The following is a 16,692-nucleotide window of genomic DNA, read 5'->3' on the forward strand; positions in this document are numbered from 1 at the left end:
ATGAAGGCTAGGTTGGCTTAGATTGTTTCAAATTCTCCACATGTAGTGATACATTTCCTAACTTAGCACCTTCCCCACCACCACAGGCGTAAATATTAAACTGTCAAATTTACCAATCCAGATCATTAATTTCAATAGTTTTTTACATGTGGTGACCAGACAGATACAGTTATTTTCATTAATTTGTGTGACATTTAAATGTAGATCTTGAATGTATTAATTTCCTAGTTTATAAATTATACAAGAGATTACATTATTTTACATATCTGAATACATTTATTGAGATTTGATTTGAGAAAAATTACTGGATTTTAATAAGGAGTATTATGAACTAAGTTGAAAATTAAATAAACATCTTCTTACCTGTATCATCTTCAAATTCAACATGTGCATTTGCACATTTTAACAGATGACTTTTCATTCTGATGACTTGGCCTTCTAGTTCATAACCACATCTTTTGCATTTGTCCCTCAAACCCCTTTCTTGAATCCTTTTTAACGTCATCAAATGAAAGCCAAACATCATCACGTTTTCTACCAGTCATTTTGAACTATTAAGATTAGAATACACAAAGGCCAAAGCTAAAAGGTCCACACTCTGTCACTAAACTTTATAAACTGCTTGCTATCATGAAATGCGTAATTACCCTTCGAATGAGAATTCGCCATTTGAAAAGGGGATTTCCCAGGAAATGGTTCATTTCTCATTAGGTTAATTTAAAAGTAGACAACTATTGAAAATTTAATGAGGCTAATTTTCAGTTACATAAACAAATAAACTTCTATCTGTTATTGGGCATACCTTTCATTAAAAAAACCAAAGGTGGTTTATTTTTTTAAAAAACTTGGTTTAAACCAGCTAATCCTGTTTTTTAGGCGATGGATTTTTATATATGCTGGTGCAGAAGTTGTCAACAGCGTGTTTTGAGTTTTCTTTTAATTCTTGAAGTTCTTATTGGTGATGGACAATTTGCATGGTAATATTCATGGATCCCACTGTATCACATTATTTCATTCATTTTGGTCTATTATGGGGTCCACGGGTGTGCTGTATGCCAATTTTTTTTTAAAAAAAATCAATTTTCTTCTTATTCCTTTAACACACATTATTAGGAGGCAACAATGTATAAATTTTAACTCCACTAAAAGCCCTGTCTTTTAGGAGAAAACAAAACTGATTTCATATCTCGACAACAATTAATTCTGGGCTACGATTTTTTTTGTACCTTTGTGCAAGTTTGGAAAGCATGCACTAAAAAAGGTCCCATCTGCAGAGAGTTTACCCTCACACGTGGCTACATCTGCTAAAAGTTAATGTAGCTCAGGTACAGAATGCTTTCAACAGTTACTTTATGCCTGAGAACTGCTACCATCTCTAACATGTTTAAAATCCATACTCACATAATTATGGTAAAGTAGTGTGTTTCTTAATGATATGTTCAAGCCTGTATTATTATACTATTAAACATATTATTATATTTATTAATAATAACTTAATAAGACTCAGCGGTGAACAATGAGACTCAGTGAAGCAGGCACGTATCCAGGAATTCCTTTCGGGGGGGGCTCAACACAATTTTATTAAGGGTATAGTAAGAACCTCACCATTGTATGTTTAAGACCAGTGGTGGCAATTTGGTTCAAAAACGAGGGGGGGGCGGAGAGCGGTGCAAGGAAAGTTCACTTTCTCTTGGTAGACAAGGCTTAACATTAAGAGGCCATAATGTTGAGGCAAAAAAATGGGGAACAACTATCCCTTAAATCATCGCCACTGTAGGCTGTCATTTTAATCAGAAGGTGAAATCGGAACATTTTTTACCACTCGACTCCTCTGTTTCCATGCATTAACATTGTGTGCGAGAACCATCTCAGTATGTGTGTTTGTCCATTTCTTCTCATCAGGCATAAAAACATCTATGGTGTCTTTGAGTGTTTTACGAAGCTGTTACACATGCACGGGATGGACAATCCACTCAACAACGCGAGATTCAAATTGTGGCCTGCCAACTGGACGCAGACAGCTCTCGAATATTTCTCTCTGATTCGAGCATGAACACACTAACGTGTCTTGTCCTCCCATGTTTGCAGCTCTTATAAAAGCAGAAACCCACCAAATTGTTCAGATTCAGGCCTTAGCACTCACAAGTGTTCAAAAATGCCTGTCACAGCTTCCGCTGTCTTGTCATATATCGGCACGAAACAAAGGAAGTTTTCTCGAATACAGCTGGATCACGAAACAATTAATGCACAGCAAAAACCCTTCCGTTCCCAACACATCTAATGTTTCGTCTCCCAGTATGATCAAATGCTTATTCATTTATCTCCAGTGACGTGCCCAAGGGAGGGTTGGTGAGGTCATAACCCCATTTGATCCAGTATTCCTTTTCTTTAAAAAAAGAAGAACGTCAAAGACAGGAAAAAATTGGCAAAATCAGGACTGACCACCAAAAATAGTATGCGTAACCCCTCTCCCTTCCGAAAAACCTGAGCACGCCACTCTTTATCTCGGACACATTTTTTAAAATCAACTCACCAGAAGTTTTTATCATTCCGTATTGGAGATTGAAGTAAGATGCGTTCTTCCTGCAATTTTGGATATGATCCTTTAGGGTGCTGTCGTCTGCCTGCCTTCACACCTAACCTTAACAAGGCCCTAATTTTCCATCCTTGTGACTTGGATTTTCAAGACTTAGGAAGGTTTCAGACCGAAGGGGCAGGCGATACATGTCGATTGGAATGGGCCAATCGGCAGCAACGTTTCACACCGTAGCGACACAAATGCCGCACAAACCTAATTTCGACTTGTGAAATCCTCAGGCGACACGGTGTGAAATCTCCCGTATTAGGCCACTGTCATTGTCACCTCGAAGTAGTAGCTCTTGTTGACCACAGAAAAAAAAAATCTCCTCAACCGGTGGGAAAGAATGCTCCTCAGTTTTCGTCTCTCTCCTATATTTTCTGTGCTTGTTCACTATACAGGCAACACCTTACGATTTGATATACACAGGACATGTACTATGTAGACATTTTAACGAAAAATCGGTCGAAGTCAAGGATGGCTCGGTTGGTAGAGCCCTGATTCGGGTCCTGGTAGAGCCTACAATTTCCGCCTAAAATGTCTACAAATGCAACATCTTCTTGACATATAAAATTTTCGGCTGTCTCTTTATGGTAGTTAAGTGTTTCAATGTATTTTGAACCCAGTAGGCTTAAACAAAAGTATTTTTGTATACTATGAAATTCTCGGACTGCATATATGAAATTTAGTTCTGGCAAAACTAAATCATCACTCAAAACTTTTGATTTTCAGTTGATCTATGCAGCTTATTTCTGTTTTAATAAACCACTCCAATATCCGGTACTGCTGAAATATTCACTTTAGAGAGAGAGAGAGAGAGAGAGAGGGAGAGGGCTTGATCTCTTCGGCCCTCGACCCGAACTAGCACTACACTGAGGCCCCGGAAGTTCTGCTGTCGTCAATGTCTTCATTTTCGAATCACTATATGTTATAAAGCAACCAGAGGACGCCGACTGATCACTATTCGGCCATATGAATTGTCACACTTACCTCTGAAATCTCATTAACGGATTCTTTGTAAGATCAATCGAAAAATTGAATCCGCGTATTTATATCCTCATTATATTCTAGAACGTTCCGCTGATAAAACGATTCGTTAATATTGCCAGTAGTTGACTCCTTCTCTCATTCAAAAACGTACCCTCTCCCGCCTTCCAGAGATTAGAAATTACAACAAATCGCCCTACGTGTGGCGCTACCTTTGTTGTGCAGCTTCCAAATGCTGACAAGTTTCTACCGTACATAGTGCTCAAGTGCGCTGCGACAACACCGAAAGCGCAAGAAAAGTTTACGAGCAATATTATCAACAACAGGGTTATAGAACATTCTCCATCTTGCCTCGATAATTGTCTATCTCCTTAAATCATCGTCACATTTTTCAAAAAGCCAAAAACCTAATTTTATCTAGTGAAAAATTAAAAAAAAATCCTGGGGGTGCTCGAGACACCTCAACCCCACCTTGGATATGTGCTATTAACAATAATAGGGTTATAGAACAGTCTCCGTCTTGTCTCGATAATTATTTCTCTCAGATTTATAAATCACATTATACAAGATGCCAAAAATCTAATTTTATCTAGTGTAAATTGAAAAATTTCCTGAGGGGGGGGGGGGGCCCTCGAGCCACCTCATCTCCACCTTGGATACGTGCTATTAACAATAACAGGATTACGGAACATTCTCCGTCTTGCCTCGATAATTATTTCTCTCCTTAAATTATTGTCACATTATTTTATTTCACACCACAAGAAACCGAAAACCTCATTTTATCTAGTGTAAACCTAAAACTTTCGGGGGGGGCTCGAGCCCCCTAAGCCCCCCCTCTGGATACGTGCCTGCAGTGAAGTACACAGACTCCTCTCAGGTACAGGGATAGTGTTAGGCAAAAATAATATTCACAGCACAGAGAAATAAAACCACATTGCTGCAGTAGATAAACTAAAAGGTTCTATTCTTTATTTATGGCAATTGTAATGTGAATACACTTGAGACGAAGGCGAGGATTTCGCTTTGCCAATGAATTGGCTCAACTAAAATGCATAAACTCAATGCGTGGCTATCAGCATGCCTATGATCACATAAACCTAGCTTGTGCCCCGTACTACCACACCAAGAGATATGCAATAATAACCGAGCCAATATTTACTTTTTAGCCTTTCAGTCCAAATTAATCATTAGGCTAGCTTTATTTCTTAACGAATAATGGTTGCAGTATTGTGCATAGCATCAATGCATGGCCATCGGCATACTTATGAGCGCATAGGCCTAGCTTGTGCCCCAAAGTACCGTACCAAGATTTATGCACAACACCGAGGAGTTCTTTTTAGGTTTAATAGCTTCGTTGATCCGTGGCGAAAGTGTGATATTTCTTAGGTGATATCCTCGCTTTTATGCTATTTTGAGAACACAGATTCAAGTACAGATGAATCACTCACTATTTACAAAAAGATGCTACCAACAAAACTGACATCTATACATGTTTAGAAATACAAATTCGTATAGTGCACTCTCGCAAACATGAAGATACATTAAACTACTCATATTAGAGCATAAAATACAATAAACATTAAACAAAAGATATACATCACAAACAAGGTGCAATATTACATATAATAACAAAGAAATTACACTTTCTTTTACAAAAATAAATATATTAGTAACATATTTTCTACGGGTGACGTCACATAAAAATAAAATTGATCATATTTTTGTTTCAGAATGAGCTAGACTATACATGCAATAAGACAAAAATTACATCTTTTGACAGTTTTTATACATTGGTTGTTAATTTACAAGTGGCAACACTGTCAGGAAGAGGTGATAACATGTGCCATCAGACAGTGAGCATTGTCAGTTGGGGGCCCATGTTGATGGGTAGAATGCCAACCGTGCTGGGTGCAGTTAGTGCTTTTGTGTATGTATGAGGTTGAAATGAACACCATTTTGTTCACTGCCCTAAAACATGGTAACCAAGGTACGAGGGGGTGCTGAAAAGTTTGTAGCCCAACCCAGAAGGAGTGCACGTGGAATGATGAAACTTTACAGTTTTAAAGAACATATCTTGGTATGTACACATGCAAATTTTCATATTAATAACAGAATTGGTATTGTGGTTTTCAGGCCCCGGAAGTAATCATGTGTGCCCAGCCAGCGATTTTCACAAACATCGAGATCAGAGCCGTCATCAAATTTTTGTTCCACCAAGGAAAGTCGTCAAAGCAAATTCATAAGGAAAGAAGTGGAACACTACGGGACTCTCCTCCATCATATGGAGTTGTGAAGAAGTGGGTGGCACATTTTAAACGTGGCAATTTTTCAACAGATGATGCTCCACGTGCAAGAAGATCAAAAACTGTGACTGTCCCCAAAATCGTGGATGAAATTCATGACCTTATTCTTGAAAATCGCAGAATCTCAGCAAAACGTGTGGCAGAGATTATGGGCATTTCTCGGGAATGAGTTGGTACCATAATTCATAATGATTGGACATGTGCAAGCTCTCGGCAAAATGGGTTCCCAAAAATCTGTCAGCAGATCAAAAGCATGAAAGAGTGAGGACATCAAGGGAAGTCATTGCCCATTTTGAACGCAATGCCGACCAATTTCTGTCACGAATATTAACCATGGATGAAACATGGTTGTACCACTACGATCCTGAAACGAAACAACAGTCAATGGAGTGGCGGCACTCAGGTTCCCCTTGCCCCAAGAAGTTCAAGATGCAGAAGTCGGCTGGGAAAGTGTTTGCAACATTCTTCTGGGATAAGGATGGAGTTGTACTCATAGACTCCCTGCCCAAGGGTCAGACATTTAATGCAGAGTATTACTCTGCATTACTCACAAAATTGAAAGACAAATTGAAAGTGCAACGCCGCGAAAAAATGAAAAAAGGAATTCTGTTCCTGCAGGACAATGCCCCTGTCCATCGAGCACTGCAAACACAACTGACATTACATGATCTAGGGTTTCAATGTCTAGATCATCCCCCTTATTCCCCAGATCTAGCTCCGTCAGACTATTTCCTATTCCCCAAACTCAAACAACACTTGAAAGGGTGCCATTTTGAATCTGATAAGGAGGTGATAAGCACTACGGAACAGTGGTATGTGGAACAACCTTCAGAATTTTTTTTCACTGGTCTGCAAAAATTGGAACACCATGCAAGCAAGTGTATTGCACTTTGGGGGGAGTATGTAGAATAACTGTAACATTCCACGCATGCTCCTTCTGGGTTGGGCTACGAACTTTTCAGCACCCCCTCGTAAATCACAATTTTGGATCAAAATCCAGGTGGCTCACCACCTGATAGCACATGCATGGTGTTATCACCTCTTCCTGAGAGTGTTGCCACTTTTAAATTTACAACCCACATATTAATACACTAAATGCATGCACAAAACAAGCTGTCAACTGTTGACTGACTTACCCATTCCTCGTTTTCACTTATAATAAAAAAAGAAGCCCAAAATAAACACACCAAGATTGACATTGTCCCACTCCGGGGCCATGTGGTCTAAGGCAGCATGCTTTGGGCTCTGGCTAAGAGATGCATGCAGGTTTGAGTTTCCTGCAGGAAGCATAAAAACTTTTCTCCTGAAATTTCAGCCTGTGTATGGGATTGGCCACCCACCATCATGAGGAAATTAGGAGCTTCGAATGAGTTCCATTCATGGAAACCTACAACAACGACTGGGGGTTCGTCGTGCTGACCACACATCACTCTGTAACTGGTTGAATGATCTCCCATGTCAACAGGTGAGAGTGAGGCTGGAAGTCTGTAGGTAGACTCTATCCCTCATGGGCTGTTGCACCATGGGTTATTAAGATTGACATTGTGTAGGTATCATTATGACAAAGAAAAATGTGAAAATTGAGAACAATTTATGACCTTAGCTTCATGAACAAACTATTCGGAATGACAATAAGTGTCAGCATGTGACATCTGTTTATATTTGTCACATGCATGAGCAAATTTTAAATTTTTAAGTCTGCACATAGTGGTCATGGTTAGTAATTGGTAAATACAGTGCATTCAGTTTGGCTCGGGTTCAAGATAGTATGTGACTGCAAACAGCAAGGCATGACACAGATGCCGGCATTTTCAATCCATAATGTAATGCTTATTTTTACGTGCACATCTATAGCCTGCAGACAATTATATTTATATTGCATAATGAGTACTAACCTATGTTATAAGAGTTGTACAAAGTGGTGGCCAACTGCATTCACACATTCCCAGCAACTTTTGATGTCTATTGATTGACACATTTGTTCTGTTTGCAAGTTGTTTTCTTGCCATTGTTGAACGCTTAGACACAAATTGTTAGGTGCCTGTAAAGTGCACCAAGTGACACACTGTCTGAAGCTCACATTACAGGCGTAATTGTTGCTTGCTTATCCATACAGTTCTATTTGTTTTAGTGTACAGTGTAATTTCTCTGTTTAATTTCAGTGTCTGTGTGTGCATGTTTGTCACATACGTTACTTTTAGTGTTAGTTTTTTCTGTGTAATTTCAGTGTGTGTGTGTGTGTTTAATAAGATCGTGAGACCATTAAAATGCCAGCCGAATAGTTCACGTTAGAACAAATATTTTTTATGTATGACACGTGAAAACCGAATCATGTCGAGATGTTTGTAGGTAAGCATTGCAGCTCCAGGTATATAAAGAGTTAGGCAATCTGTTGTGAGATCAAAAGAAACTGGATCGTTAAACACTAGAATTGCTGAGTGAAAATGAAGGATTCTGATGGAAGAAAGGCTCTATGAAATTGGGGCATCATTAGAATGACCTCCAAATAAATTGCTACGTCGCAGGGGTGAGCCGTGAATTTTCGTGATAGGCAAGCGATGGGTCAGTTCTGAGTTCTTCATTTCGGCTAATTATAACATTTTCAAATGTAATATAGTGAGAGGGTGTAAGGCTAAATTTGGAACCAAAATTACCAAAAATTGGTTGTTGGTGAAAAATTTTAGGAGGGCATTCAGGATTATTTTTTGGGCAGGGGGTGTTGGGTGTTTGTGGATAAATCACTGGTATACACACAGGAGGGGGCTGGAATTGTAAAGGGGGCTCTTGCTCCCCCCCCCCCGCTAACCTGGCATCTACAATGTGTATTTTGTCATATTTCCTGCCTTTAGCCTTTTTTTTAGGAATACTATTCCAAAACAGGGGTTATCACTCCCACCAATCCCCCTTTGTACATCACTGCACAAGTGTGGTTTTGGGAATGTTCATGTCTTTACACTGCATTATGGAAATTACTGAAGTCATTCTGGCCTGTAAAGTTCCATGTTCCAAGAAAATGTTTTATAAATAACATTGCTACTACATACCACGCAATACGTAACTTCGTTGCCTTGTAATGAACGGGCCTCGGATTCGATAATCAGTCTAGTGGTTCGGGTCCCACTTTAAACTGTAGGTCGAATCCCAATTAGACTTTCTGTGCAGAAAGTGGATTTAAACAACATAATATTGTTTTTTACTGAGAGACTTTTAACTTCTTAATGAAAACTTTCCAGTTTTTCTCACTTGTTTTGGTTATGCATAGTTCACCACCTACAACTTTTCGGTACAAGTTCTTTAACTGAATAGTTTTTAAAGAGGATCCCTAATCGAGTCCTTACATGCACCACTCCAAATCAATGGTTTGTCTTGTTTGTCAACTCTGGTGGTTATTTTCAATGTAGACCATACTTGAACAAGAGACAGCAAAAACACCACACGAAAGAACAGAATAACACAGAACAATGCCACAGTAAAGAAAACACGTATCTGCAGCTTTCATGCTTCCAAATGTACCCTCTTCCTCACCCTATTTGCAGTGTTACATGCCCTCTATATTTCAGAGTTACTGACCACATGACTGATATGTCCAAGTATTGGCTTGTGATTTTATTTCTTATAAATACCTTACGACCCGTACTCATTCACTAACTTCATAAGCTGATTTGTTCATTACTGTTAAGTTTCACATGTGAATAATCATACAGAGTTAAGTGGTGCTGTGGATGCATAGAAAATTCTGGAAGTTAGCAACACTTGTTGCCAATGTGGATGAGCTGTTTCCAATTCCAACACCCTTGCCAAAAACGAAGCAAGCCGGAGATCACTTGCAGTCAGCCTTTTTTTCATGAAGGAGGAAGGATAGTGGCAATGGAAGAACTGGATAGTGACTCGAAAAGCAGGGAGAAAGGCGAGCAGTCCTCTTCCTTCCAACACGGATCAGCTGTGCCTCGTGAAGGCTGAAGCTGAAGCAGCTTTATGTTTGCAGCCAATACAACAGGAAGTCTGCTTATGTAAATATGTTAAAGTAGATAAATTCCATTCCAATGTGTATAAAGGCATTGAAAAACATGACACATGAACTTAAGATATCAAAATTGTTTTTCTCAGCCTTCTTTTACTGCACGCTTCTGCTACGTCGTGTTACACAGGAAGTAGGCATTTCAAAAACATCAGCCCATATGGCTGCTAAACTAAATGTTGAAACTAAAACCTTACAGAGACACTATTGTGCAAGAATTATAGGCACTTGGCAATGTGGGGAACCCTAATAAATAGTCTACTGTAGAAATAGTCTGCACATTATAGATGAACTGAAAGACAATATAAGAACAGAACTTATAAGAATTATGGAAGAGGTCAATCAAAATTTCATTAAAAGATGCCTGGAATGTGTGAATGCAGTTGGCCGCCACTTTGAACAACTCTTATAACACAGGTTAGTACTCTTTTTAAATATAATTGTCTGCATGCTTGTGTAAAAATCAGCAGGACGTTATGGATCAAAAATGCTGGCATCTGCACCATGCCTCACCATCTACCATCACTCTATGTCTCGACCCTGAGCCAAACTGAATGCACTGTATGAGGGCCATAAAGAGATAAAATAGTGGCAACACTCACCACATTGTATATGAACAAGTGAGGGTGCTGCTGCCTCTAGGATTTGGAGAGCAAAGACACAACTGTTCAACACAACCAGTGTCACTACTGGTGGCCAATGTGCCTCCACCAGGTATCATACCCAAGCCCCAGGGTGCTTGAGTTAGTTTAAAGTCCATTTTATGCACAACAAAGCTAATCAGGTCTGAAACTACAGTTTAAAGTGAGATCTGATCCACAGGCTATTGAACCCAGGACTCCTTGGTTACAATTACCACTACACCATTGGGGAGGCAGGACTCAGGGTGCAATTTATTATTTCATCAGGGGGGGAAAGGATAAACTTAGTGGGTTCACTATCTTGCCAATAGCTTCCAGAAAATAGCTTTCCATTAATTTAAACTTCATATGCAGTATCTTTTATATTTTTTATTATTGGATGTTAATTGCTCAATATATTCTGATAATGAATGGAACACAAGTCAACACCATTCTAAGTCAGTTTCTGAAATCAAACTACAAGAAATTTAAAATTTTGACTTACATAAATCAGTTGAATAGTATAGATGAGGGAGACTGTCAAAGAGCACTGTGATTCTTACACATCCATTTTTCTGCAATGAATCAATGCACTGGAGGTCCATTTATTGAAAGTAAAATCAGGTTTTGAAAATGTTTCAACTTCCCTCAAACAGCACTAGAAGACAAAGTGACCCAACATACATGAAATACATGATCCAATTGTAGTATTCAATAAAAAAGTTATATGTGTTATAAGGTGCAAGCTTTCGGCTCCGGCCATGGGACGTGTGCAGGTTCGAGTATTCTCGGGAAAGGGTAACAACTTTTCTCGAGATTTTGGCCTGTGTAAGGAAATTGGGGAGCTATGAATGAGTAGCACACCACGTTTTTTTGTGTCGCTTGTGTCGATTATAGGTGACAATTAGTGATATGGGCGAAGGCATTACCTACCAACACACCACTTACATATCATGAACAGTAATCAAGATATAACAATAAATTTGGAAATGTTAGATTTTATCCAACACCAGGAGTGATCATAGGTTAAAATAAAACTCTTTCAAAAATTCTTTTTCATCAGACATTTCATAAATATTGGGTGTTCGCAATTTCTATAGTTTGCTTGTAAACAATTCAAGAATCAGAGATACTCAATAGAGTACCTGACCATGTTTTATTTGACACTAATTGATTTTTGTTACATATGCATTAATAATGACAATGCAGCTATTTTAGCCAAAGCCTGCTCTCAACTTCAAAATCAGTTAATTTCCATTCCTACTTTTATCACGTTCAGTATGCAATGTAGCCCATGTTTCTACATGTTGCAGTAGAAAAGGATTGACATTCTAAGAATGCCACAACATTTATTTTTTGACGATCAATGTGTCGATTAATAAGAGAAATTTGTATATTTCTTAACAATGTGACAGTTCACTGCATTGTCATTGGAGTAATAGCAGAGCGCATGGTAGAAAGTAAATTACTTGGCATAGCAGTTGTTTGAAGTTTAGGACTTGCCAAGTGGGGTGTTGATGAGTTACGCTAATGTTTGGAAGTAACAATTACAAGTATAATTACTTTTTACATGTAATGGTGATTGTAAGTAACTACACTTTGAAATTAGTAACTGTAAGTCAGCTACTTTTTCAAGTAACTAGTATCGAAATTAAAAGAGTGACATTTCCTTACATTTTCTTGCTGAGGAAAATTTTCATCTGCCAATTTTTTTGCGATATCCTCAACCAGATGTTCGCCTGAAAGAATGGGCAAGTTGGTGATTATTAAAATTTAGAAAGAGTTGCACATAATGGGCGATGGAAACTATTAAATACGTTTGAATCCGTTACGTTTCACATTTATGCCATAGAAGTGCTAGTGGATTTTGCTATTTTTTGGGGGGTAAGACATATTCATGGATATGAAATGAGTTGTTTAGTTTGGGAGAGTATGCATCATTGTGATAGAGTAGGGAAAATCAAGGGTACAACCGTTACCTTGGGCTCGCTTTTGCTTACATTTTTCTTTCTATTATTTTCAAGCATTACACTTCAATCTTGCAACACCTGACACGAATACAGTTGAATCACAAAATATATGAAGCATCACTATTTGGAATGAAAAAATATTCCTATAAAAAAAGGTACTAATGTTTTCTCATTGAAGCTCAGTGAGACAATGGAGAATTTCCACGTAAACTAGTTATACGAGTAAACCTACAATTTCTCGCGAATGTCATCATCTTGATATGAAGTTTCATAAATTATAGACCAAACCATAAATACATTTACATATATCGGCAGTTGATTTCTTAATAGTTTTTCGTGCTTCAAGTGGAAACTTCTATGTGGGGAATGTTTGTTCGAGCCCTGCGAATAGGCTGGAAAGGGCTGCTTTACGTAAATTCCTAGCCGAGGAGATCTCACTCTCCACTTCCAGTTTGAGTTTGTTTTTTAAGTCCACTTTATGCACAGAAAATTGGGACTGGACCTACAGTTTAAAGTGGAATCCGAAGCACTATGTGCCTCCTACTGGGTATCGAACCCTGGACGCCTTGAACCTCCACTTCAAATACTATGTTCAACGCGTATATTTGAATCGGCGGTACCTATAATTTAAGAACGAACATATTTAACCTTAAAGGACCAATTATTACACAATCCAACAAGAATAACCACTACGCAATCATAGGGTTCTTGATGATTTCAAATAGGCTAGTTTCTATTGCAGATGTATTGTAATATCATAATGTTAATTATAATTATTACTACACACTTGCGTGAATTAAAATCATATTCAGTCGCTTACCTAAGCCCAAATGTCACCGCACGCGTCTGTCAAATAGAGCTGATGACATTTTCCCTCAGATATTCTGAAATATAAAAATAATAAAAATAACATTAGATACCTAAAGAAAAAGAAAGGAAGAAAAATAAAATGTAGGAGTGACGAGTTAAAAGAGAGTCGTGTTACAGGTCGATTCCGAAATTTCTAGCTGTGCTACTGACAGGTGCTAAAAATGCTACAAAATATAAAATATAATTAAAAATAAAAGCCGACTCGTCCTCACATCAGTACATAGCACTGAGTTTTGGAATGTCCTTTACCTAACTACTCACTTGCCCACGGTCAGGTAATTATCTATTTCTAAATGCTGAGAAAAAGAACAGGAAAGTACATGATACAAACTTGAAATAAACAATTACATGAAAACTACTCCCAATATATGCAATTATTATCTTAAAACTAAATTATGCTCTAACCTCTAATCTCTTGTTGTGCATTTATGCACCGTATATCTTCACCACAGTATTCAAAGTCAAGTGAAAGGAATTAACCTGTAGCAGCATATATTTTTTTCCAAGAAAAAGTATGCCCATCATATTAATTACTTCTATGAATATCTCGAGATGGGCACCACTACCAGTGACGAAGTGCAAGAGGACGAACGCATCCCGATCGACCAGTCCTTCCCCATTTCAGCCCCGGCAAATAAAATGTGGATAAATATGACTGCCCCCACTTTGCCTCTCCACTCATATTTTCTGCCACTAACCACAATAAAACTGTATATTTTCCGAAATGCTTTGTGGAAATGGTACACTACTAGAGAGGTTCGGAAGGCTTTTATGATTGATTTGGATTATCTCATTTTGCTTTTCTGCCACTTTTTGCTAATCGCGAAGATGATGATGAATGATGAAATTGATGAAGGGACACTCACAAAGGACACCCATGGCCAGGCCGAAATTCCAACCCGGGATCAAGAACTGGTTGTAGCTGCAAATATGAATAATAATGGTTACATAAATATAGTTGTACCCTGACAAATTTATTTTACGAGCTAAACAAAATAATTTGCCATCATTTTTCTCGCTCCCACATTTTCGTTTTTAATCATGTCATATATTACTCAACAGTTTTCTGGAACCTAAATATATTTTACGCCCGGGGCTGCATGCATTTAGTTCGCTAAACTATGTGTTGTATGGCTAACACAATGCCATTGTTGCGATTAGCCAAAATTGGAAGAAAAGCGATACAAAATAAATGAAGCAGCACAATGCCGATTCATTTCCGTTTTCATTGTTTTCGTGTTACTCGTATTTTACTTCGCTCTTCTAAATCCTGTCTCAACCGCGAAGATGAAAATAAACTGACGAAACAAATACACTCATGCCTTGCCCATGATTTGATCCGAATGCACTTGGCATTCGAGTGCGTTTCGCTAACCACTTCACCACAGAGATCAAAATGAAGTTTTTACATCACCAAATTGAGGAGTCCACGTTCATGTTGTTTCTATAGCAACCATAACGTGTGCGCCTGGGTCTTATGCAGCACGAAACTTCTTTGTGTGAAGAGTGCTGCCTATCATTCTGAATGTTCGGAAGAATGGGCATTGTCAGAAGCTGATCTCAGAAACTGCCACAGCTACTCAAATGAAACGTAGTGGATTGATAGATATTGCACCAAATGAAACTAGCTCTTGCAAAGAAAGTAATGGTAATTGACTTCTTCCTGACAATATCTATGAAATATACACACAATTCGGAAACGACATGTTTCTAGTTGCAAATTAACATACCACGCAGTTTTTAAACAAGAACGTGCTTAAAGGTTCAATGCAACACAATTCCTTCACTTATTGATTGATTGGTTGATTTGCTTTATTTTAAGTAGTACAGGTGGCCGGGTTCACAAACCGAAAATGGGGCTCGGTGGGGCTCGCAGTGTTGCCAACCCCTTGCTCGAAAAAAGCACCAAGTTTTTTTTGGGTCTAACCTAACCTAAAGCAAAGGGTTGGCAACACTGCTTGAGGCTTGCCTTGCAGCGTTGCCAACATCTTACTCGAAAAAATCACCAAGGTTTTTATCTTGGTCTAACCTAACCTAAAGCAAGGAGCTGGCAATACTGCTTGAGGCTTGTCTTGCAGTATTGCCAACATCTTACTCGAAAAGTCACCAAGGTTTTTATTTTGGTCTAACCTAACCTAAAGCAAGGAGCTGGCAACTTTGCTTGAGGCTTGTTTTACAGTGCATAAAGCAATTTGCCAACCTACTGGTACTTTTGCCATAGCCTTTTACAAAAAAAAAAAGAGAGAGGGAAGAGTTAAACAACCGACAGTGTTGGGCAACCTTGCTTGAGGCTTGCCTTGCAGCGTTGCCAACATCTTACTCGAAAAAATCACCAAGGTTTTTATCTTGGTCTAACCTAACCTAAAGCAAGGAGCTGGCAACACTGCTTGAGGCTTGCCTTGCAGCGTTGCCAACATCTTACTCGAAAAGTCACCAAGGTTTTTATCTTGGTCTAACCTAACCTAAAGCAAGGAGCTGGCAACTTTGCTTGAGGCTTGTTTTACAGTGCATAAAGCAATTTGCCAACCTACTGGTACTTTTGCCATAGCCTTTTACAAAACAAAAAAGAGAGGGAAGAGTTAAACAACCGACAGTGTTGCCAACACCTACCTACAGCCCTTTTTTACTTGGCAAGGGTTTAGCCAATTTATATACTGGCGTAACATACATACACTGGGCAAGGAGAGCCGGCAACAAACACACACTGCCGTAAAAGAGAGAGAGGGATGGATGGATGGCAACACAGTATGCGTGTGCGTGTGTGTGTGTATAATATGTAGCATTATTAACTAGATTGTGTTGGCAACCCACCTGCAACTAAAAAAAAATAGATACCAACATTGCTGTAAGATAAAGAGGGAGAGACCTATCGTGACCTTTGTAAACCTCTCTCGGGGGAAACACGATGTGCTATACACACGTGCGCGCGCTGGCGCCTCTCATTATTTTTGTATTGTGACGCAAGCAAAACAAATAATTTTTTTTATTTTTTTAAGATTCCTGGCCTCTAACCCCGCCAGGGTGCGTGGTGCCCAACCCAAAAAGGTTCTAACGGCTGCGGTTCTGTACAGCTTTCGAACGTAGAATTGATTAATGTTGGGTTTAATTCGTACATCTGACTATACACGCTGTTTATCATCAATTTAGCTGTATTTTGTTTGTCGTCTATTTCGAGCAGTTTGCCCGGCACAAAAGTTGATGTTTATCGCGGCGTTATGAATCCAACAGGATACACGTGGAGACCTGCTTTTGTGCAGCCGGTGACATTTGTGCTCCTGCCGAAAATGAGGCTCGGTGAGGCTCGCCTTATGGATTTCTCTCGTAAGGTATGAGCCTTATTTTCTCG

This window comes from Lepisma saccharinum, chromosome 3, assembly GCF_977018435.1.
Source record: "Lepisma saccharinum chromosome 3, izLepSacc3.1, whole genome shotgun sequence".
Lineage (NCBI taxonomy): Eukaryota > Metazoa > Arthropoda > Insecta > Zygentoma > Lepismatidae > Lepisma > Lepisma saccharinum.